The sequence below is a fragment of the Gracilinanus agilis genome, chromosome 1 (assembly GCF_016433145.1).
Source record: "Gracilinanus agilis isolate LMUSP501 chromosome 1, AgileGrace, whole genome shotgun sequence".
NCBI lineage: Eukaryota > Metazoa > Chordata > Mammalia > Didelphimorphia > Didelphidae > Gracilinanus > Gracilinanus agilis.
Window position 1 is genome coordinate 449,069,309 of NC_058130.1, and position 23,673 is coordinate 449,092,981.

The 23,673-nt window shown below is 34.9% G+C and overlaps 1 protein-coding gene across 2 annotated transcripts in view; it reads right to left on the bottom strand.

Annotated features, from left to right (window-relative positions):
• Nucleotides 1–23,673, bottom strand: part of RETREG1 (reticulophagy regulator 1) — a 188,902-nt gene that overhangs the window by 14,900 nt on the left and 150,329 nt on the right. The gene's annotated exons all lie outside the window — the stretch shown is intronic.

A 23,673-nucleotide genomic window follows, 5' to 3' on the forward strand; every position in this document is an offset into this window, starting at 1 on the left:
TTCTCTATAGATATCTTTCATAACTCAAGAATACCTTCTCTAGAGCATAATAATCATCCACATTTTTTAGCAATTTTTGAGTATCATCAAAATGTCTTCCCTACTATGGACTATAACATCCAGAGAGCTCTTCTTGTTGCTGTCAACAAAAATCCCTAGATAGCTTAAAGATGTGTTCATTTATTCTGTTGTTTGATCTTTGGGTTCTCTTATCTTATTGATCCTAGAGCCTCCTGCTCCCTGCTAATAATGCCTGCTATCATATATATGCTTATTTTAAATATGCTCAATAAAATAAGACTCTTACTAGATTAATATATCCTTTTCCCTAGAAAAACAAACCCATTTTTTCTGAACTTGTATTTTTATCTCTTATTATTTCATAGCATAGTAATTGAAGCAGACACATTCATTGCTAAGAAAAAATTCTAAATGAGTCATCATTATCATTAAATGCTTAAATCTAACACCCCGATTGCCCTAGGGTGCTTTTGTGAGTAATCAGCCTATATTATATGATCTGGAGTTCTTTCCTCTTTCCCTTTCTCCCATCTTCTCTTTCCTGACATTTATTAAATAATTATTCTATTCTAGACACTGAGGGAAATTCAAAGATTAAAACAAGACACAAGGCTCTATTTGAGCAGTTTCCACTCACAAAAGGTGATAAGATATACTTGTATACAAATAAAATGTCACACATCAAATATAAGCACATATGAGCAGTGCAAAGTGTCATGAAATTATTACTGATATTATCTGTAAGGGTATATTTGGAAACAGTAATGAAATGTAGTCATCACATGGGAAAATTCCTAGATAGGGAAACTGAAGAACAAGGTTCTGGTCTTGCTTCATAATAAATTAGCTAAGAAACTCTGGATAAAATATCAAGCTCTCTGAACCTCAGTTTTTTCATATATAAAATAAGAAAACTGAAGCAAAAATTATGTTTGCGGTACCATGCTACTCAAATTCTCTGGTTTTAAATGACAGCCATCCCATTACACTATACTATTTTCCTTTGCCCCTCCTGCCCCACCTGTTCTCTTTCCTAGTATCAGTTGAGTGTTCCACTTTTAGAGATAGAACTTTCTAGGAAAAATTATTTCCTCATTCCTAGAATCCAAAGTCATAAAGGAAATTTATGTTCATGCCTGTTTGAGGTTTTAGAGTGTATTACAGGTGACATGTGCATGATACATATAGTTACTTAGAATATTAAACTCTAGGCTTTCCTAGAAAGTTCTTTCCTGAAAACATTTAAGTAAGAGAAAGCAGCCTGTGTGAATATTGGACTGACCCATAGGAAACAGATCTTTTACATGGAATATGGCTCCCTTCCCATAATCCTTGGAAGCAGGATGTCATACAGTATAAAAGTTTGAAGGTCTTGAAATATACATAAGACCTTTAAAAAAGTTAGGTTGGTGCAGCTTTTGGTTAAACAGTATAGCATTCTCTCATTGCTATGCCCAACAACTAAAGGGAAGAGATTATTCGTGCCTTTAATATTGATCAATATTTCAATATTTATTATTATTGTTATTATTATTGTTATTATTATTATTATTTTCCTACTTAGTTCTAGGACACTTCCTAGATAGTCTCTTGAGTTCTTGCCATCATTACACAAGGAGAGAACCACTGGCTTCCTTGAGAAGGCATCTCCCTATAGCTAAATAGGATAAAGCTTACTATATCTCTTCTCCAATGCTAAAAACATGAGGCAAACTGCTCTGCCAGGTATCCATTTCTGAAGTCGAAGTCATAGAGAATACTAATGAAAATGATCTCAGCTCCATATCTGGTCAAGCATTAATGTGAAGCTTCTCCCAAAACCTGAGATTATGAAATTTCATCCACTATTTCTCTCAAAGGAAAGTGTCCATGAGTAAGAGTGGGATAGCTTTATAAATGACCATATATATCTATATCTATATCTATATATATATATATCATCCATAAGGCATAACAAGTAGGTACCCCATAGCTGTTGAACTTGGGAGTATGGAAAGATCACAGGCTGGTAGGAAAAGATGAAAAGAGAAAAGGAATAACAATAGCCTGCATTTGTCTAGCCCCTCTTTTATTAAAGCACTTAACTCACAGCTTCCTTTCACAGGTGTGAAATGATTTGCCTAAAAAGTCAACACACACAGTATTAAATATCTGAAGTAGGACTGGAACCCACATCTGGTTTCTAGTCCTGTTATTAGAGAGGCAGTGTGATACAACAAAGAGTCACAGAACCTTGATTCAAACTCAGTTCTACTACTTATTCCCTCCCTCAGGGACTTTGGGCAATTTGCTTTTTCCTCTCTGGGTCTCATTTTCCTTCTCTGTAAAATGTGGGAGTTGGTTTGGATGACCTTTAAGGTCCATTTCAACTTCAAATCTACCACTATGGGATCATACTCTTGAGCTAATTATTAACTGCTATAATGGAATACAGGACCACAGAGTTATGGATTTAGAGATGGAAGAGACAGTCTTAAGTCATTTGACCCTGAACTCCTAAATGTAAGAGTTAGCAGAGACAGTACTTGTAGCAGGTCCTCCGACTCCTATCCAGCACCACACTTTCCCCTGTATCTCACAGCACCCCTAATAAATTTCAGCCCAGAGTCGGCACCCAGGTCTTTCCATTACATCATGCTATCTTCCATATCAGAAATAAGAATCCTCTGGGAAGCAAGGTATCATGTTGGCAATGGGGAATTTCCTCATTGTTTTTCTCTATAAGTAGAATTTATTGGTCAATAAACAAATTAATTTTGAAAGTAACAACATATTTTTAATAATACCATACCTCAAACACATTCAGGTATTGGTGTGACAAATGGATTTTTTTTACAATGAATTCATATTGGGTGTTGAGTGATTTGTAATCATTTCTCTTTCTCTTCCAAAGAATTCATTAAATCGTTAGGATTCTCTTTTTCCTTATAGAAACAAAAACAAATTAATTTTTTTTCTAATTAGAATTTTTTAAAAGAATATTTCTAATTTGGGTTAAAATGGGAATGATAAAGCCCCATCCATTTTAGTTTAGAAGTTCTAATTACTCTTTAAATATATTATAACAAAAATATTTTACCCTGAGAAATGTAACACCATGGTGCTCTTTAAAAATAGATTGAAAATGTTCTCTAATTGGATCCATTCTATCTACCTAATGTGAATATTTCAGTGTAGTGACACCATGGGGAAACAGAATTTCTTCTCAATGTCAGACAAATAAACCTGATCATCCTACTGAGGGAAAAATCTCTTTGACCATTAATGGATGCTCTCTTTAAACTTATAGATGAGTCTGTAAAGAAAGTTATTCAAGACTCTCTACAAAATATTCTTATATCTTACAAATGACTAATAATTTTATGAGTCAATAAACAAGCACTGGCCCTTAAAAAAAACCAAGGGGAAGAACTGGTTAAATTTCTATCAGATAGTTCTACATGTAAACATTCAGGTCACTTTTTTCAATTTTGACACAACTTCTTTGTTCTATGAATTCCTAAACTTGAGAACAAAATTAATGATTTTTGCAGCCAAAATAAACTGTATTGGGCCAGGATTTTTTCTCCCAATCAAAGCAAGAATTTTATTGAAATATTAATATTTCCCTTAAATTCTACAAGATTATATTAACATATTTCCTCTAGCCATGAGGCATCAAAGTCAAATACAATAGATTTGAACTTTCTAAGGCTCCTAAGTTTCCTTCTAGCTTTGTCTTTCCTTGCATAAAAGTTTATCCGGGAGCTGTATTCTGATGAAGCTTGGCAATAAAACTATACATACATGCAAACAAAACTGGTCTACAAGCACTTGTCTTTTTTTTTTTTTTAAGAATTGCTTCTGGACTAGTCATACATCCACAGAGTTCAGCTGAAGTTATGCAGAAAACTATATTAGAGATTTAGGGCTATATTCTGACATCCTTCCTTCCTGAGACCTAGGTTGTTTGGTACCTCCAAAAAGGAAGCCAATGGGAAATTTTGTAGGATTCAAGTGACAGGAAAGCTGAAAATATCTTAAAGTAATAAGTACGAATAACTTGAATGACTTCAAAAATTTGACTCAGGAAGCTAATTTTTTTTAAAGTTTCATGAAGTACAGAGTATTCAACCAATCTGTCTCCTCAACAATCCAGCTAGCATTTAAGACCTTCTAAAATTAGGTTCCAATCCAAATTCCCAGTCTTATTGCATGTCTAGGATATAGTATAAAACTTTTGACTCACAAAGACCTGAGTTCCAATTCTGACTCAGACACTAGCTGTGTCACAATGAGTAAGTTACTTAATTTGCTCATCTTTAAAATACAGATAAAATTAGTGGCTACTGTCTTTCAAGGTTCTTATAAGGAATGAGATAACTGCAAACCTTAAAGTGCTATATTAATGCTAGCTATTATTATTTCATACCGTCCATCTTCCATTACTATTCTCACAACATTGCATCTTCAAGCTCCATTCATTGACTTTTCCATTTCAACTCTACCTTCCTCATCTTCTTTCAGCTCAATTCAATTCAAAAATTTATTAAACATTTATAATTTTTTAAATAAAATAATTCCTGCCCTTCGAGGAACATAGAGAGAAAACCTAGTCTTTTTAAAAAATTGTCCTTATATTCCCCAATACTGAGGATAGGTGCTTTCAAAACCCAATCCTTACTTAACTGATATTTGCTGAAGTGAATTGGAGTGGGGATGTAACAGGTACACAGATAAGCAAATGAAAAGGATATACATAAAGTAATTTCAAAAGCACAGAAGGTACCATGCACTAGACACTGCCAATGGCTTTATAAATACTTTACTTAGTTCTCACTGGGAGGTAGATGCTATCATTCTCATTTGGCAGATGAAGAAATGAAGCAGACAGATTAAGTGGCTTGCCCAGGGTCACACAGCTAGTAAGTCTGAGGCTGGATTTAAACTTCTGTTTCCCTCAATCCAGGTTCAGCACTCTCCTCACTGTACATACCACTTAACTGCCCTTATTAAAAGGGAAAAATTCTAAAGGGGACTAAGTACTAAGCAGTAAGACTAGACAGAAAAGCTAGGGGAAAGTCATATTGTGAAGGGCTTTCAATGACATATTAAGTATGTTGTATTTTATTCTAGAAGAAATAGGGCACCACTAATTTTTTTTCAATGGTCAGCCATATCGAAATTCTAGAAATATCAATTTGGCAGTATGTGAAGAATAATTAGGTAAAGAGAGAAATTGAAAGCAGGAAGATCAATTAGAGGGATACTGTAGTAGCCCAAGCAAAAGGGTAATAAAGGCTAAACTATGATGAATTAGAGGAGAATAAGGAATAACTGAAAGGCTTTAAGCCTGGCACCTGGAAGGACAGTAGTACTCTGACTAGAAATAGGGAGAATGGAAGGTAATTTGAGTTTTGTGAGAAATATGAGTTCCATTTTGGATGTTTGGAATTTAAAATGCCACCAGAATATTCAAGTAGGAAACTGGAGGTTGAGGGGGATTTTATAGAAACAGAAATTACTTCAGAGCATTAATTGTTATTACATGTAACCATTTTAAATATACAAGTTTCTTGAGAGCAAGAAGTTATCTTGTTTTTCTGTCTGCATAAAATGCTCCTCAGGAGGGTATGAGAAACCTCATGTTGTAATGAATATAGCACCAGATTTGCAATCAGGACACCTTGCTAATATATGACTTTGGATAAATCATTTCACTTCTGTCATTCTTCTTTATCTATAAAATGCAGGGTTTTCTGTGAGAACCAAATTAGATAACATGTATATAAATTATAAAATAGTATAAAATATTAATCAATATAAAGTACTTTATAAACCTATTTTTGATGTGAGAGGTGAGGCGTGGGGCTAGATACACAGTCTTGGGAGTCATTTCCATAGACATAATTGAACCCAAATTAGTTGTAAAGATTACCAAGCCAAAGTGCAGGGAAAATACAGAACAAGAGCCTAGGCTCAGAGCAAGTGGCAGAAGACCCTTAAAGTAGGGCCTCCCTTTTTCATAAATCCTTTCTTGATATTAGAAGTCTAATCCCAGGAATGCAGAGTTGATTCAATATAAGGAGAACTATCAACATAACAGATGATAACAATAACAAAAACCAACATAAATCATATAATTGTCTCAAAAGATGCAGAAAAAGCTTTCGACAAAATAAAATTCTCATTCCTATTTTAAAAACATTAGAGAATATTAGAATAAAAGGAATTTTCCTAAAAATGATAAGTACTATCTTTATAACATTATCAATAAGCATTAGGATAAACTAGAAGCCCTCCCAAGATCATCAGGGGTGAAGCACGGATGCCCACTATCGTTGCTATTATTCAAAATTGTACTAGAAATGCTCGTTTCAATTGAAAAGAAATTGAAAGAATTAGAATAAGTAATAAAACAAAACTATTACTCTTTACAGATAAAATGATGGCATACCTAGAAAAAAACTAGAGAATCAACTAAAAAATTGGTTGAAATAATGAACAACTTCAGTAAAGTTGGAGGTTATAAAATAAACCCAAATAAATCATCAGCATTTCTATACATCACCAACAAAGTCCAGCAGCAAGAGCTAGAAAGAGAAATTCCATCTAAAATCACTACAGACAACATAAAACACTTGGGAGTCTACCTGTCAAGACAAACCCAAGAATTAAAAGGACACAATTACAAAACACTTTTAATACAAATAGAACTGATCAAATGGAGAACTATTACTTGTTTGTGGGTAGGCTAAACAGATATAAAAAAATTTACAATTCTACCAAAATTACAGTGCCATACCAATCAAACTATCAAAAAATTATTTCATAGGGCTAGAAAAATGAGTAACAAAATTCGTTTGGAAAAACAAAAGTTCAAGAATATCAAGACAATCTATGAAAAAAATTGTGATGGAAAGTGGCCTAAGAGTACCAGATTCTGAAATTGTATTACAAAGTAGTCATCATGAAAACAATCTTGGTACTGGTTAAGAAATAAAAGTGGTGGATTAGGCACATAATACCTTTGTATTACAAAGTAGTCATCATGAAAACAATCTTGGTACTGGTTAAGAAATAAAAGTGGTGGATTAGGCACATAATACCTAATAATAAGTGACCAGAGTAATTTAATGTTTGAAAAATGAAAAGATTCAAGGTTTGGGGACAAGAACTCACTATTTAACAAAAATTGCTAGGAAAACTGGAAAACATTTTGGCAGAAATGAAGTATAGATCAACATTTCACAATGCATGCCAAAAAATGGTCAAACTGGGTACATGATTTAGACTTAAAGAGTGATATCATAAGTAAATTAGGGGAGTGTGGAATATTTTACCTATAAGATCTATAGACATGGGAAGAATTTATGACTAAACAAGAAATAGAATGTTAAGGTATAAAATGGATCATTTTAATACATTAAATTTAAAAGTTTTGACACACAAAAAAATGCAGTGAAAATAAGAAGTAAAACAGGAAACTGGATGGGGGTTATAGAAATAGAAATTACTTGAGAGCATTAATTTTTATTACATTTAACCACTTTAAATATACAAGTTTCTTGAGAGCAAGAAGTTATCTTGTTTTTCTGTCTGTATCTCCTGTGCTTAGTTGGCACAGTGCTTTGTACATAGTAAATGCTTAATTAATGTTTTTTGTTATTTATTAATTTTCTGTGGATTTAAAGAGAACATTCTAAAAACATTAATGAATGAGTTATTTATTGACTACATTTTATGTGACCAGCACTAAAAAACTACCTGATATAGCAGAAAAAAACAAACTTCTCTGATCTTTGAATTTAAAGGCCTGAGTTCAAATCCCACTTTGGCAACTTGGTCAATGCTAATTTTGCCACTTACTATGTGGTTTTACACAAATCTATCATCCTTTCTAAACTTCTTAAAGGTAAGTTTCCTTATCTTTAAAAGGAACAAACCAGGCTTTTAAAAAGATAATACTAAACACCCAGATGAAGAAAAACATGAACCAATGCTTTTAACTTAAAATATAAATAGTTTCAACACTCCAATAAAAGAGAGTAGCAATATTCATAAGGAACCAAAATTCTACACTATCTTTCTTAAGAACACACACTCTCAAAACAGAAATGTACAGAATAAAAATGAAAGCCTGGAATAAAACTAAAAACCAAGATGAATCTGAAAAAGCAGATGAATCTGAAAAAGCAGAGAAAGGGATTAGACATGTGATTAATTAGTATAGAAAACTGAAATGTGAGAAAACTACTTCTGCACATACAAATCAGTGCCAATTCTGCAACCTTAAAGGTTAACATGAGGAGGGAACTGCCTGCAGCAGTTGAAGGAACTTGACCAGGGTGACTCAGCCAGGAAGTGTCAGAGATCTGACTTGAGCTCAAGTGGCTTTGAGGGGACTTCTTCAGCCCAAGAGCCATTCTTTCTCTTATGCCATTCTGGTTTTTCTTGGATTCACTTGGTTGACACCAAATTTTGTTCCAGTCTTTCATTTTGATTTCATTCATCTTTGGTTGTTGAATGTGTTACCTAATCCTAGTAACTCAGTAAAGAATCTAAATGGGCCAATATGGTAGCAAAGGAAAGTGATAAATATTGGAGAAGATGTGGCAAAATTGGAATACTAATACACTGCTGGGGGAGTTCTGAATTGATCCAACCATTCTGGAGGTCAATTTGGAACAATGCCCAAAGGGCTTTTATAGACTGCCTACCCTTCGACCCAGCCATACCACTGCTGGGTTTGTACCCCAAACAGATAAAAAGGAAAAAAAAAACTTGTACAAAAATATTCTTAGCTACGCTCTTTGTGATGGCAAAAAATTGGAAAACGAGGGGGTGTTCATCAATTGGGAATTGGGAATGGCTGAACAAATTGTGGTATCTGATGCTGTTAGAATATTATTGTACTAAAAGGAATGATGAACTTCCATGTGAACTAGAAAGATCTTCAGGAAGTGATGCAGAGCAAAAGGAGCAGAACCAGGAGAACATTGTAAACAGAGACTGATACACTGTGACACAATCAAATGTAATGGACTTCTCTACTAGCAGCAATGCAATGACCCAAGACAATTCTGAGGAATTTATGAGAAAGAACGCTATTCACATCCAGAGAAAGAACTGTGGGAGTAGAAATGCAGAAGAAAAACATATGATTGATCACATAATTCTATGGGGATGTGATTGGGGTTTTGATGTTAAAAGATTACTCTACTGCAAGTATGAATAACATGAAAGTAGATGTGTATAATCCAGTGGAACTGTTTGTCAGCTCCAGGAGTAGGGAGGGAAGGTGGAGGGGGATCATGAATCATGAAACCATAGAAAAAATTTTAAATTAAAAAATTTTTTTAAAGAAACCAAATGAAATAATTGTTTCAACAAAGTTGCAAGCTACAAAGTAAACTTACTAAAACATTGCTATAAAATTATAACAAAATCCATAACACAATAACAGAAAAGTTAGTCTCATTCAAAATATCTATAAAACATATAAAATATTTGGGAATGAATTTACCAAATAATTAAATAACTGAATGGGTACTGGTAATAAATGCAAAAGGGAACTAGGTAAGAAATTATGTTGAAAAATCAATCTGAGCTGAAGTCATCTGACTTCATCTGACATCAGTGAGCTGAAAAGGTGGCATTTTCAAATGTTGTAGAGTCCACGCCAGAGGACACTTCAGGCAAGCAGATGAGCATAAACAAAGGCAGGAGAATGAGAATAAGCATCATATACATTAGGAAGACAATCCTCAGTGAAACAAAAGTTTTTTCATGTCAAAGAATAGAAGGGGGGAAAAGGTTTAGAAAGGTAATATAACATCTGATTATGGGGAAATTTTAAAAGCTAGAAGATGCAATGAAATAATTTTTTAAATTTTAATTTAAAAAATTAAGTTTTACTCATACCTATGAAATCTATTTTGAGCACTGTACACTGCAAGGGGAAATCTAAAATAAATTTTATATTTTCTATTTCTGGTTCTTAATTGACTTGAACAAATTTAATTATTTGTAAAGCAAGGAAAACAGCACAACACAATGAAAAGTTGTTGCTCTAACCTCAAAGCCTTATTTAGTAATACCTACATCTTTCTGAATTCTATTTTCATTTAAAATGAACTATCTCATCCAAGATGATATTGTTTTCAAGAGTAATTGTTGGGACATTTGCCATCCTCTTGAAGACCGGTACCCTAAAAATCTAGAAACTTGCACATTAAAAAAGATCTCTGGGCAAAATTCAGATATTAATGCTTTACTTCTCAGTTTAGATCCAAATGCAAAAGAATACAACTAAAATACTTCATTTTATGATGTAATAGGGAAACGGATTGGGGCAGCACTAAATAAAATGAACATAAAGATCAGACCAAAGCAATGTCTTACTTTTAAATAGGCTCTGGAAGAAACATTTTTATTATTTTGCTTAAGATTTTCTAGGACTGTAGTAATTTCCTGAAAGAGAATACAATTCAAACATACCTATGACTTTCCAGCCCCTCTACAAAAGCTCAAAACTTCCTTTATGGTGCCTGTTTTTTAATCATTGTGCATTCAGATGAAAATTAAAGTTAAAAAAAAAAGAGGTTCTTGAAATAAGGTGCCTATCACATCAACATTTCCTTCTTATATCCAAAGGTTTAAAATTAAACTCTGAAATTTTAATTCAACATTTATTAAGTGCTTAAAATAGTCCTAGGTGATAGATTTAAAATATTTTTTAATTATATTTCATTCATAACCTGCTAGGCGACACTCTTCTTCTTTAGTCTTCTCATTTATAAGATAAAGGTACTGAACTAGATGACCTACAACTTATCTAATGCTAACATTTTTAAAAATGAAGGTTAACATAAACTATCACCTAGCAACTGTGCCTAGCAGATGCTCCAACCCATCACATTCATATATATATGTTTTGGCCTAGAGACCCAGTAGACTTTTCATTCTCTGGAAATGACTGATGATCTCATGTGCTCTGTTGATAGTAGACATCTGTTAAGGCAAAGTCCTGTCAAATTTTTCTTAGAAAGGTCAGTCAATCTCAAGTTACTGCCTTCACAATTTCTTAGTGCAATGTGTTGGAAATTTTTTTTTAACCCACTGGCACTAATATGCCCGTGGCAAGCATATACTAAATACTTCTGTGTGTATGTACATATGTACCTAAATAAATATGGTTAGTGTTCTATGTGCAACCAGGAGACAGACACATATCTATTTACAGACACACAAATCACAGGCATGACAAAGCAGAATAAGATATGTCAACCAAAGGATTATACAAACAAACACAAGATTAAGAAATTACACGGCACTCAACTCTAAGCTTTAAGTTTCTCAGACAACATGAGCCAAGTGTGCAATGTCTTCTGCAGGGCCTGGGGAGGGAATAGAAGACGCCACTTAGTCTGCTCCTACTTGGGTCTGACAAGCTGAGAGCCACATGTCTTAAGTGGTAAATCAACATCTCCCTGCTGAAAATTAATTTCTATTCCCAGGGCCTCTTTTTATACTGTTTTCATACTAATCAGAGTTCAGCAATATACTTATTAACTTTTCTTTCTCCCCTTTTTCTTCTCCTGAGATGAATCAAGTGTAGTCCTTGTGAGAAAACCGAAACTAAACTTAACATCAGTTTTTATTTGATTCCAGTTGCAATTCTTTAAAACTTTGTGAACAGAGGCCAAGTGGAAGTCATCTTAATGTCTGATTTCATTGAAGTTTTAATAACAGGATTGTAATAAGCCTTCGGCATGAACAATTTAAATTCCACTGTCAGAATGGGACAAGCACCTAACTGGAGGCGTTCTGATGATTAAACGCCTATTTCCATTTGGGAATGCCAAGGTTTGTCTTCAATCATTGAACCTGTGGGGGGAAAAGGATTCTATTTTTCCCCTGAAGAATAATATCAGATTGTCAGGAAATAAAATCCTTCTAAAAAAGCCCCTAAAGCAGAAGTTCCTAACTATTTTTGTATGTTGTGCACTCATTTAGTAATCTGATAAAGCCTATGGGGATTCTTCCTCAGAATGTTTTAAAATGCATACAATAAAATACATAGGATTAAAGGCTCATGAAAATAAAGATGTAATTTTTTCCCTATCCAAACTCATGTGCTCCAAGTTCTCTAAGGAGAATTTAAGCAACAAAAAATGTTTTGTGAAACAAGTTTGCTTCTGTGGGTATAAGCCCTTAGCAGCATCCTGCCTGGGATATGGATCTTCCCCAAAACGGTATATAGCATGAGGCTGGGTTCTTTTTAAATTAGAAGACACAAAATATATTTTTTCTTACATATTTGGTAATATGAAAGATATATTCCTCTGGCTACATAAATTATTGGTCTATAGCAGTGGTTCCCAAACTTTTTTTGGCCTACCACCCCCTTTCCAGAAACAATATTACTTAGCCACCTGGAAATTAATTTTTTAAAATTTTAATAGCAATTAATACGATAGATAAATGCACCTGTGGCCATCACCGCTTCCCCTTGGATCACTGCAGCACCCACCATGGGGCGGTAGTGCCCACTTTGGGAATCACTGGTCTATAGGAATTAAAACAATTCATGCTCCTATAATTGCTTTTTCTCTTTTTCTGACTTTTTAAAGTCCCACCTTTCCTTCAGAGCTCAGTTAAAACAGTACTTTCCCAATGAAATATTATTCCCTGATCTACTGCTTCTGAGAATTAACCCTTCCTTTTTTGTGATGTTTCATGACATTTATACTGTACCTCATGAATGCATGTCATTTTCTCTAGAAGAATGCAAAGCTCTGTGAGGAAAAGTACCCCATCTTATTCATCTTTTCATCATACTGAACATCAACCAAAGTGTAGACACTCAATAATTTTGCAATAAGCAGTTTTCACATGAAGAAATCAAAACTATCAATAAGCACATGAAAAATTGTTCTAAGTCCCTCCTGATTAGTGAAATGCAAATTAAAACAACTCTGAGGTACCACCTCACACCTAGCAGAGTGGCCAATATGGCATCAAAGGAAAGTGATAAATGTTGGAGGGAATGTGGCAAAATTGAGACATTAACACTCTGCTAGTGGAGTTGTGAATTTGTCTAAGCATTCTGGAGGGCAATTTGGAATTGTGTGCAAAGGGCTTTAAATGAATGCCTGCCCATTGATCCAGCCATACCACTTCTGGGTTTGTACCACAAAGAGATAATAAGGAAAAAGACATACAGAAATATTCATAGCCGCGCTTTTTATGGTGGCAAAAAATTAGAAAATGAGGGGTGTCCATCGATTGGGGAATTGCTGAACAAATTGTGGTATCTGTTGGTGATGGAATACTATTGTGCTGAAAGGAATAATGAACTGCAGGAATTCCATGTGAACTGGAACAAACTCCAGGAATTGATGCAGAGTGAAAAGAGCAGAATCAGGAGAACATTGTACACAGAGACTGACACACTGTGGCACAAATGAATGTAATGGATGTCTCTACTAACAGCAATGCAATGACCCAGGACAATCCAGAGGGACTTACGAGAAAGAACACGATCCACATCCAGAAAAATAACTGTGAGAGTAGAAATGCAGAAGAAAAACCATATGGTGGATCACATGGTTCAATGGGGATATGATGGGGGTTTGACGTCAAAAGATCACTCTATTATATGAATAACATGTAAATAGGTTTTGAACAATGGAACTGCTTGTCAGCTCTGGAGGATTGAGGAGGGAAGAGGGGCGGGAAAGATCATGAATCATGGAAACATGGAAAAATATTCTAAATAAATTAAAAAAAATAATTTTGCTATAAAAATTTGTTACAAGATGATTTCAGAAAAAGCTGGAAAGATCTGTGGGAACTGATGCAAAGTGAAATAAGCAGAACCAGGAGAACATTGTACACAATAACAGCAATATTGAACTATAATTATCTGTGAAAACTTGGCTACTCTCAGCAATGCAATGATCTGGGATAATCTTGAAAGACTTATGCAGGGGAACACTATCTACCTCCAGAGAAAAAACTTGGATTTTTCTTTTACAACTGTGTATTTAAGGATTTGGGAGGGGGGGCTTGTTATGTATGAGTGTGCTTTTACAACAATGGCCAATATGGAAGTGTGCTTTGCATGACAATAAGAAATATGAAAAAAAATTTGCTACAGTATAAAAATACAAGTTGTCATTTAGATGCTACTTTTCTCCACAGAAACACATATGGCTATAAATAAGCATTTAAGAGGAAAAAAAAGAAAATATTTTGTGACCAATTCACATAAAGGGAAGCAGTATAAATCTCCATGATTTAGCTAAATTAATTTTTAATTGATACAAATAGCACACTTGAACAAAGGAAATAAAGGGCAGAGCTGATAATTTTATTCCTTGTTATCAACTGGTTTTCTATCATGTCCAACATTTAGGATTTTCTTGGCAAAGATACTGTTGTGCTTTGCCATTTCCTTCTCCAACTTATTTTACAAATGGGGAAACTAAGGCAAACTTAGTTATGTGGCTTGTCCAGAATCATATAATTAGTAAGTAAGATCATATAATTAGTAATCATTGTCCAATATTTGCTGTTATTGTGTACAATTAGGCTAGATTTGAACTCAGGAAGATGAATCTTCCTAATTCCAAGCCCAGCACTTTATCCACTGTGCCACCTAGCTGTCCTTCTATTCTTTATACAATCTACTTACCAGTTACATCATAAAGTAAAAATAATGACAAACTGATAAAATATAATAAGTCTGCCTGCAAAACTCTCATATCTACATTTTTAAATTGGGAAACAAGAATTAATGAATTAGTTTAAAATTTTTCCAAATGAAGAGTTTCAATAGGACTTGAGCCCATTTGTTAAAAATCTAAAAACACAACCCTTTCAAATAATTTGCAAAAACAGGTGACACAAAGAGGATGGAAATTTCAACAAAAGCCATTGCCTATTTAATGGATGAGATTACAAAATGAGTACATGAGTTACTAATTACAGGCAATGAATTACTTCTTCCATTTGGATCTACACTGAAATATCTTTTAAGCTATGACCATAATTAAAAATAAAAAATAAACTTAGAAGTAGACCTTGGAATCACCTCATTGAAGTACTAAGCATATTCAAGCAATACTGCCCTTGCTAAGTAGTCATTTTAGTGAGAAAAGAAAGATTTTTTGGTACCACTAAAAAACGGTTAAAATTTTTTTTATTCTAGATGCTCTAACAAGTCAGTTGTTTCAAAAATGGTTCCCACATCAGTAACGAGGTATGTTCTTCCTGTAACAATAGAATCAATTTCATTTTGGGAGATATTAATAGGGAGCTGCCATATTCAATGGTTGTCAACTGTTCTTGAAGAAAATATCAATGTGTTTAGTTAGTGGTCTTTGATCACTCTCATTTCTTATTAGCTAAACTCTGAACATTTTTTATCATCCTTCACAAAGTCCAACCTTGCATTCAAAGTCTCTAAACATTAAATGTATGCTGATTCATAATGGAGGAATTACCACAGAATCTCTACTTCTTCATCCTATTCAATAGCAATTGATATGTAAGCAGCAAGTCTCTTCAGTGTAGTTTTGGTTTTAGGGTTGTTGGTTTTTTTGACAAATTTATTGTGAGAACTGTAATAGGAGATGACCAAATATCCCCATGAAATTATGTTTCTCTTGCTTTGGGGAATACATTAAGAGTAATTTAACCTACTCCTTTCTTTTACTCTCCAAGGCAATGAAACATCTTTCAATTTAGCTGCAAATTTACCTCTGTCTTCTGGTTTCATTAATAATGAAAATCTCAAGATTGATATGATTCAGTTCCTCCAGCAATGTGTCTACTAGTTTGTCACTAAATTTCGTAAGTAAATTACCAAACACTATGTTAGTTTATATAGAAAAGGGGTTCTTAACTTGGGCTCTGTGAACTTGTTTTATTTAATCCTATGAATTTTATTTTGTTTATTTAAAAAAAAATTTGAGAAGGCAGAATTTCCCCATTGGCTAACAGATTGCTAAAGGGGTTCATGACCCTCAAACCCTGGAAATAAAGGGTTTTAATACTATCTTTCTTAGCAACCCCTGCAGCCCTTTTACAGCACTCTGTCACCATCCTTGCATAAGCTAACTAGCATTTTTTTTTTTTGGCATAGGCTGCCTCAAACAAAAAATTTGTCACCAGGTGTCCAGAAGACTGGTGATAAGCCTCTCCATATGTGGCTAGGCTGGTCCTCAGAAAGTAAACATAATTCAATGCTTTCTAAATGCTACCTCAAAGCCTTTCTAATATATTAGAAACTGCTAAGACCTTGTACTAACCTGGCATTGCTTTTGAAAACCCAAGGTCATGGTAACACTATAATAAGGCATCCTAGTGCAAGTGGATAATAGAGAAACTGGTCTATAGCAGATGAGTAAATTCCCCCAAGGGGCAGGGGAAAACATTTCATCAACAGAAGTTGGTCTCTTGGAAGATAACAGCATAAAAGCTAATTAATTTGGATTAATTAGGGGAAAGAAGGTCTGAATCACAGAAAAAGTCTAAATTATTAATTATTAACTACTAGAAAGAAATTCAGTTTTATTATTTTCAAGTATCTATAGCTTAACAATAGAAATAATGTCACCAAGTGTTTCTTCTGGGACTTATTTTAATGTATTGATAAGATAGATAATTAACTTACCATTGTTTCTGTTTCTATCTAAATGGAGTATATAAAGCTAATTAATTTTGATTAATTGAGGAAAGAGTAAGAATCACTGAAAAAGTCTGAATTATCAACCACTGGGGGGAAAAATCAGTTTTATTACTGTCAGTTATACATAGCATAAAAACAGAAATCATATGTCACCAAGTCTGATTTGATGTATGGATAAGATTCCTCTATAATCAGCTTCCCATTGTTTCTGTTTATATTTAAATGCAGGCTTTAGGAGCCCATTCTCTTAAACATCTCAACAGAAGAGATACGCTAAACAGAATCCGGTTATGGAATCAGAAGAATTCTGTTCTGCCCCTTCCTACCCTCCTCTTTCTGTGTGATCTTGAACAAGTAGCTTAAATGATCAGGGTTTCCAGTTTCTCCATATGTAAAATGAAGAGGGCCTGGTCTAGACAGATGAACTTTGAGGTCTCCTCCATTCTCAGTCTTTCCTCCTAAGATCCAGCATGTTGTCTTCATTATTTGCTGAGCAAAACTTTTTCAAAGATTGTCCCAAAGTAAAAAGAATACTTTCTGCTGATTATATAGCAGCCCGCACTCATGAACTTGGAGGCTTGAGAATTTTACTATAAGGTTCTCTTCGACAGCAGATAAATAAGGGATGGATGTTTTTGACTACAGCAACTCATGAAAATGTCCAATACTCGCCCCATGTGGATTTTATATACATCACTGGAGGGAGTACCCTATGACTGACTCTGAAACATCAATGATAATGATCATGATGACAATGACAATGATGATGATGATATTTATTAGCACTTTTTTATAACACTTTAAGAACTTTACATGGGATCAGCTAAGTAGTTCAGTGGATTGAGAGCCAGACCCAGAGATGGGAAGAATTCTTGGGTTCAAATTGTCTTCAGACAGATTGTTTGATCTTGAGCAAGTTACTTCACCCCCACTGCCTTGCCCTTACTGTTCTTCTGCCTTGGAACCCAATACACAGTATTGATTCTAAGATGGAAGGAACACTTTTAGGTAGGTGCTACTGTCTCCATTTTACAGATAGAGAAATCATGCCTAGAAAGGGTTAAATGGCTTGTCCAGAGTCATACAGAGTGCTCAGGGCAAGAATTAAACTTGGGTCTTCCTCATTCCAAGTCCAGCACTATGCCACCTAACTGCCTAACACATTCCTATGAGTACTATAATAGACAATAATGCATGAGGTATTATACACAGCAGAGGGAGTACATGCCAATTTTTTCCTTTCTTCTAAAAAAGCAATAAATCTAATTCACCTATCTATAGTTCTTAAGTTGTTTTCAATTCATAGATACTGGACTGTGTGAAAAGGGAATTCACATCCCTTTGTTTTAATTTAATCAGTCAAGGATCTGGAGGTCCTTTATTATTGAGATGTGTAGGGATACACACACACACACACACACACACACAGTGAAAGGAAGTTGAAACCAACAAGACAGGAAATTGATCCCACAGGCACTGCCCCCTTGGGTGGTGCTTCACAAACTAAGGAACTATGATTGGTTCCTGAAGATGTGATGTGGGAAAGCTAGTGGGTAGAGAAAACTGCTTATAAAGACAAGACCAGGGTTCTGGAGTTTTGCATTCAGATTCAGAGTCTGGTGTTGGTGACTCTTGCTGAAGGGACATTCTTGCTCTGGTGATTCTTGCTGAAGAGACTCTCACAGACTTCTAGCTGGAAACTGGACTCCTGTTGGTGGTAAGCTTTGATTTCATCACAATGGCACATAGGGTAGAAGCTAGGCAACTCTACCTCTTTCCTACATTTTCCTCTCTTTACTATCACTACTTTGATGTAATAAAGCTACTAAAGCTACTAACGGCTTCACAATTTAATTTTTTTTTTAAACCCTTGTACATCGGTGTATTGTCTCATAGATGGAAGATTGGTAAGGGTGGGCAATGGGGGTCAAGTGACTTGCCCAGGGTCACACAGCTGGGAAGTGGCTGAGGCCGGGTTTGAACCTAGGACCTCCTGTCTCTAGGCCTGACTCTCACTCCACTGAGCTACCCAGCTGCCCTTCACAATTTAATTTTAATTATTACAACTGTATAAAATTGTAGGATAATCTAAAGTAGTGATACTTTATTTTTGTGTCAATGAAATCAAAATAGGTTTCCACACCTACTGGAACAGATAAACCATGACAACATGGTCCCATTCATATCCACTGCCTTGCTTTTGGTGACAAAGCCTCAGCAATCACCTGAAACCCACCTCTTCTACCACTTCCACTTTAGGCAATTAAAAATTAGAAGCACCAGACAGTAAAGTTATTTCAGTTATTTAACTTGCTTATAATACCCCATAAGTAGATATTATTATTCTTGGTACTAGTATAATCACTTTTACAGACTCCAACATTTAAAACTTCTTTCTATGTAAACTTAATCTGATGCTTCCTCCAAGTGTATTCTATAAATATCAATTCATTGTATCTGCAGTCAGCCCTATTGGTCCTTGTTACTATTCCTGCAAACCAAGCATTTGTAATCTATCACCAATTATTCCTTAGAAGACATTTGTGGTTATGCCTTTGTCTCAGCTACCATATCACTCTATCTCTTATCGCTGGTTTTTACCTACATTTCTGTTACTTTGCAGTTATTAAGGCTTAAGTTTCTCCATCTCTTCATTCTCTAGAGTTTTTCTTCTCTTCTCTGCTGAGAGCCATAATCAGTTTTCTCTTTTCATGCATGAAATGTCTGAATAAGATTCATTCACTCTCTTAATAAATCCAGATAAACTTATATCAATCACTCATAGTCTGTGGAGCTCAAAGACAATCCCAGAGGTTTCCAAGTAAACCTCACAGCATTTACTCTATAAAACAAGACTTGGATATATGAAATAGCCTTGATTCACTCTTTACTGGTAGCTTTAACTACTATATAGCTACCTTAACCCTACCACTTGGTCGATAAACACTGAAACCTTTGTTTAGATAAAAATACTTTAGTAACAGAAATATCCAGTGTTGAATATTAGTGAATTATGCTCTTGCATACTGTGAAAATAGAATTAACTCTCCCCTTGACTATTTTTAGATAATCAAATCAAGAATGTAAAGTGCCCCTACTTACCATTAAGTATGAGAGTTCATGAGACACTTACTAGAGTAAGCTCACACCTCCAAAGGCCCCACACCACACACCCCCCTTGGGCAGTGCTAGGCAAATGGAAAGACTGCCACTGGTTTCTGTGAAGAAGGGGGAGTAACAGAAAGTGATAGGAAGTGATGTGGAAAAAGGAGCATAAAAGAAGAGATCAGCACCGTCTAGCATTCCTTCCTTCCTGGCATTTGTAGAGATTGGTTCCGGAGATTCCTTTCTTGGCTTGGAGGAGACTTTTTCCGTGGATCTGGTGTTGGCTTGCTGGGTGAGTGGCTGAGATTCCTACCTTGGCTTTGGAGAAGGCTGCGTTGGTGGAACCCTGGCTGAAGACACCACTATGACTTCTGGCTGAGGAAATCCACTTGGAGACAGAGTCTTGGGGAAGCCCCTACCGGGGCTGAGCCAAACTTCACCAGAGAAAGAGACTGGTAGGCTTGTTAGAAATCTGTCTTTTTATACTTTCACTCTTCTCTCCTCTTTGTAAATAAAAACTGCTAAAAGTCATATTTTAAAATTGGCAACCACAATATTACTTTATAACTCTCATATTAACATAAAACCTAAATTTAAAACCTTATAATACCTAAGGGACATATGAGGCAACTAAATAGCACAAAGAATAGAGCCCTGCATCAAGAAAGACACATGGCAAAAACTGAGTATCCACTACTATAGAAGAAACAGTTCGAATGCAAAATGAAACATGCCATTCTCTATTTCCTCTATGAATTTTTCTCTAGTATAAGCAATATATGTCTTCTTTCACAATATGACATGTGTGGAAATGTGTATTAATAAACTGAAAAAATATATAATCTATCATATTGCCTGCCTTCTTGGGAAGGGCACAGGGAGGGAAGGAAGAGAGAGAACATGGATTGCAAAACATCAGAAAATGAATATTTTTAAATTGCATGTAATTCGGAAAAATAAAGTGATCTGGAAAAAATAAAATTTTATTATTATTTTTTTAAGGATTTGGAAAATAAGGGCCAGATTCTCTCTTCAGTGCTGTCTGCCCAATAGGCTAATAGGCTAAAGACTTGAATGAAGTCTTTAGTGAAGTGCACCAGAGATGTACCCTTGGCCCAATGACTTGGATGAAAGGCACTGGAGGTGGACTAACCAGAGTGAGGAGAACTTGGCTTCAAATATTCACTTAGATGTACTTTAGCTATGTCACCATAGGCAAGTCACTAAACCCTGAGGCTTAGTTTCCTTGTATGTAAAATGGAGATAATAATACTTATATTTCCTACCTCATTGAGTTGATTGATCATTGGGGGGAAATATCTTGTAAATGTCAATTATTTATACACAGTAACTGCAATATTGTGATCAAATGTTATTTATAGACTTTGCTACTTTCAGCAGTACAATGATCCAAGACAATTCTGAAAAACTTATAAAAAAGAATGCTATCTACCTCCAGAGAAAGAAGTGTTGGAGTAGGAATGCAAATGAAAACATATGATTTGTCATTTGCCTCTTTGAGTATATGTTTTGGGGTTTTGGTTTTTAAGATTATTAACTTACAAAAATAAAAAAATATGGAAATATATTTTGCGTGATGCTACATGCATAGCCCAGAAAAAAGTACTTCTTGAACTTAAAATGTCAATTATTACTGTACTCATTGAATTTCTGCATAACTTGAAGTTGGAAGGAATTCTTAAAACATTATGTGAATTGAAAAAATCCTTGGGGAAAAAAAAAGCTAAAGAAAGGGATCTTGATTTTATCCTTGAGGAAATAGGCCACTCAAGTTGATTAATTAGGGGAACCATATGGCAAGACCTACACTTAAGAAAAATTACTTTGGCCGCAGAGAATGTGTACGATGGCCTGGAGGGTGAGAGACTTTGGACAGGAAGACTTATTAAGAAGAATACTGCAATAATTCAAGCAAGAGATGATGAGAGATTTAATTAAGATGGTACCTGTGTGAGTGGAGAAAAAGGGTCAAAGATGAGAGTTGTTGGAGAGGTAGAAATAACAAGATCTGGTAATGGGAAGGATACTATAGAGTGAGGTCCAAGCCAATGCTAAGGTTATGAACCTAGGAGGGCCAAAGAAGGTAGAATTAGAGAGACAGAGGAAGTTTGGAATGGGAGAGGGTTTGGGGAGGAAATACAATAAAAGTTCAGATATGGACATTTTGAAATTGACATCTTTCCAAGAAACCCAGTTTTAAAAATCCAAGAGGTAAATCTGAATTCTATCTGAAGCTAAGGAGAGATATTTGGGCTGGATGTTTAGGTGAGATTTGTCTTCCTAAAAATTAAAGATATCCTGAAATGGAAATGACGTCCTTGGAATAATAGGCTTTCCTCATTCTCTACTTCCCCCATTCCCTTATCCTGAAGTTATCAAGCAAAAGCTAGGTGACCATGTGGTTATGTCATAATAAAAGTATTTTCAGGTAGAGATTCGACTAGATGGCTTTTTAGGTCCCTTCAACCTCCTATAAACTCTGATCCTTCGATTTTCCATTTGGTATGGTGAACCCTTAGTTGTGTAAAGCATTCAACTTAATCTAGTATTTATTATTATTATTATTATTACCGGTGTCCCATTGTTTCTCTCATGATTTATATGATTTTTGAGAATAAAACTATATAATCACTTAGGAAGCTTGAACTCATGAATATTAATAACCATAATAATGAAAGCTGATAACATTTTAAGATTTGCAAATGACTATACATAACTTTTAAAACATAGTGTATACTCAACCATTCCTTATTCTTTAAGGTCTCTCCTATTTACCATCCTTACCTGCCTTTCTTGTACTGTCTACTCATTTTTATTTATGTATCTACTAGAAGTTCAGCAGAGAATAAGTTAGTATAGAACATGAGAGATAACAAAGCTCAGATTTAACAAATGTAATGGCAGGACTAAAAAACTACAGTATTCTAATTGAAACTTTTAATTGTCATATTTAATCCCTTAAAATGTCCTTTAATGACTCTTCAAGGACATCACCATCATCTCATTCACCCAGGCTCAAAACTGAGGTTTTATCCTCAATTCCTCACTCTCTTTCACTTCCTTCTATATCTAATTTGTTCCCAAGTCCTATCAATTCTACCTTCATAACATCTCTTGAGTATATCACCATCATGGTATAGGTCCCCATCACTTCATGCCTAGAGTACTGCAACAACCACCTTCTAGCAGGTCTTCCTGCCTCTACCCTCTTCCCACTCAAGTCCATTCTCCACTCAGTTATCAAAAATAATTATCTTCTAGTATATTAGTTCTGACTCTATCACTACCAATAAAAAGTGATAATAATGATGATAACTAGCATTTCTTTCCATAACCCTTTAAAGGCTTTCAAAGCACTTTATATATGTTAGCTCCTTTTACTACCTTGAAGACCAAACATAAAATCCTGTTTAGCTTTTCAAGCCCTTTACAAACTGGTCCTATCCAATCTTTCCAATCTTATTATACTTTATAATCCAAAACCAGGACTTACTAGCTCTTCCTCACATAAGGCACTCTATCTCCTGACTTGATGCATTTTCAGGAGCTGTCCCCCTGTGCCTGGAATATTCTCCTTCCTCTTTTCTATCTCCTGACTTTCTTGGATTCTCAGCCGAAATTCTCTCTTCTGCAAGGCCTTTCCCAGTCTCCTTTAATGTTAATGCCTTTCCTTTGAGATTATCTCCAGTGTAGCCTGTATCTAGCATTTGTACATGGGGGTTTGCATGACATCTCCCCCATTAGACTGCTCTCTGAGCTCAGGGAATGTTTTAAATAGCCTTTTTTCTGTATCCCTAAACAGTTGTGAACTATCAGAGAACTGTTCTATAGATTTGTCATGTTCTTGA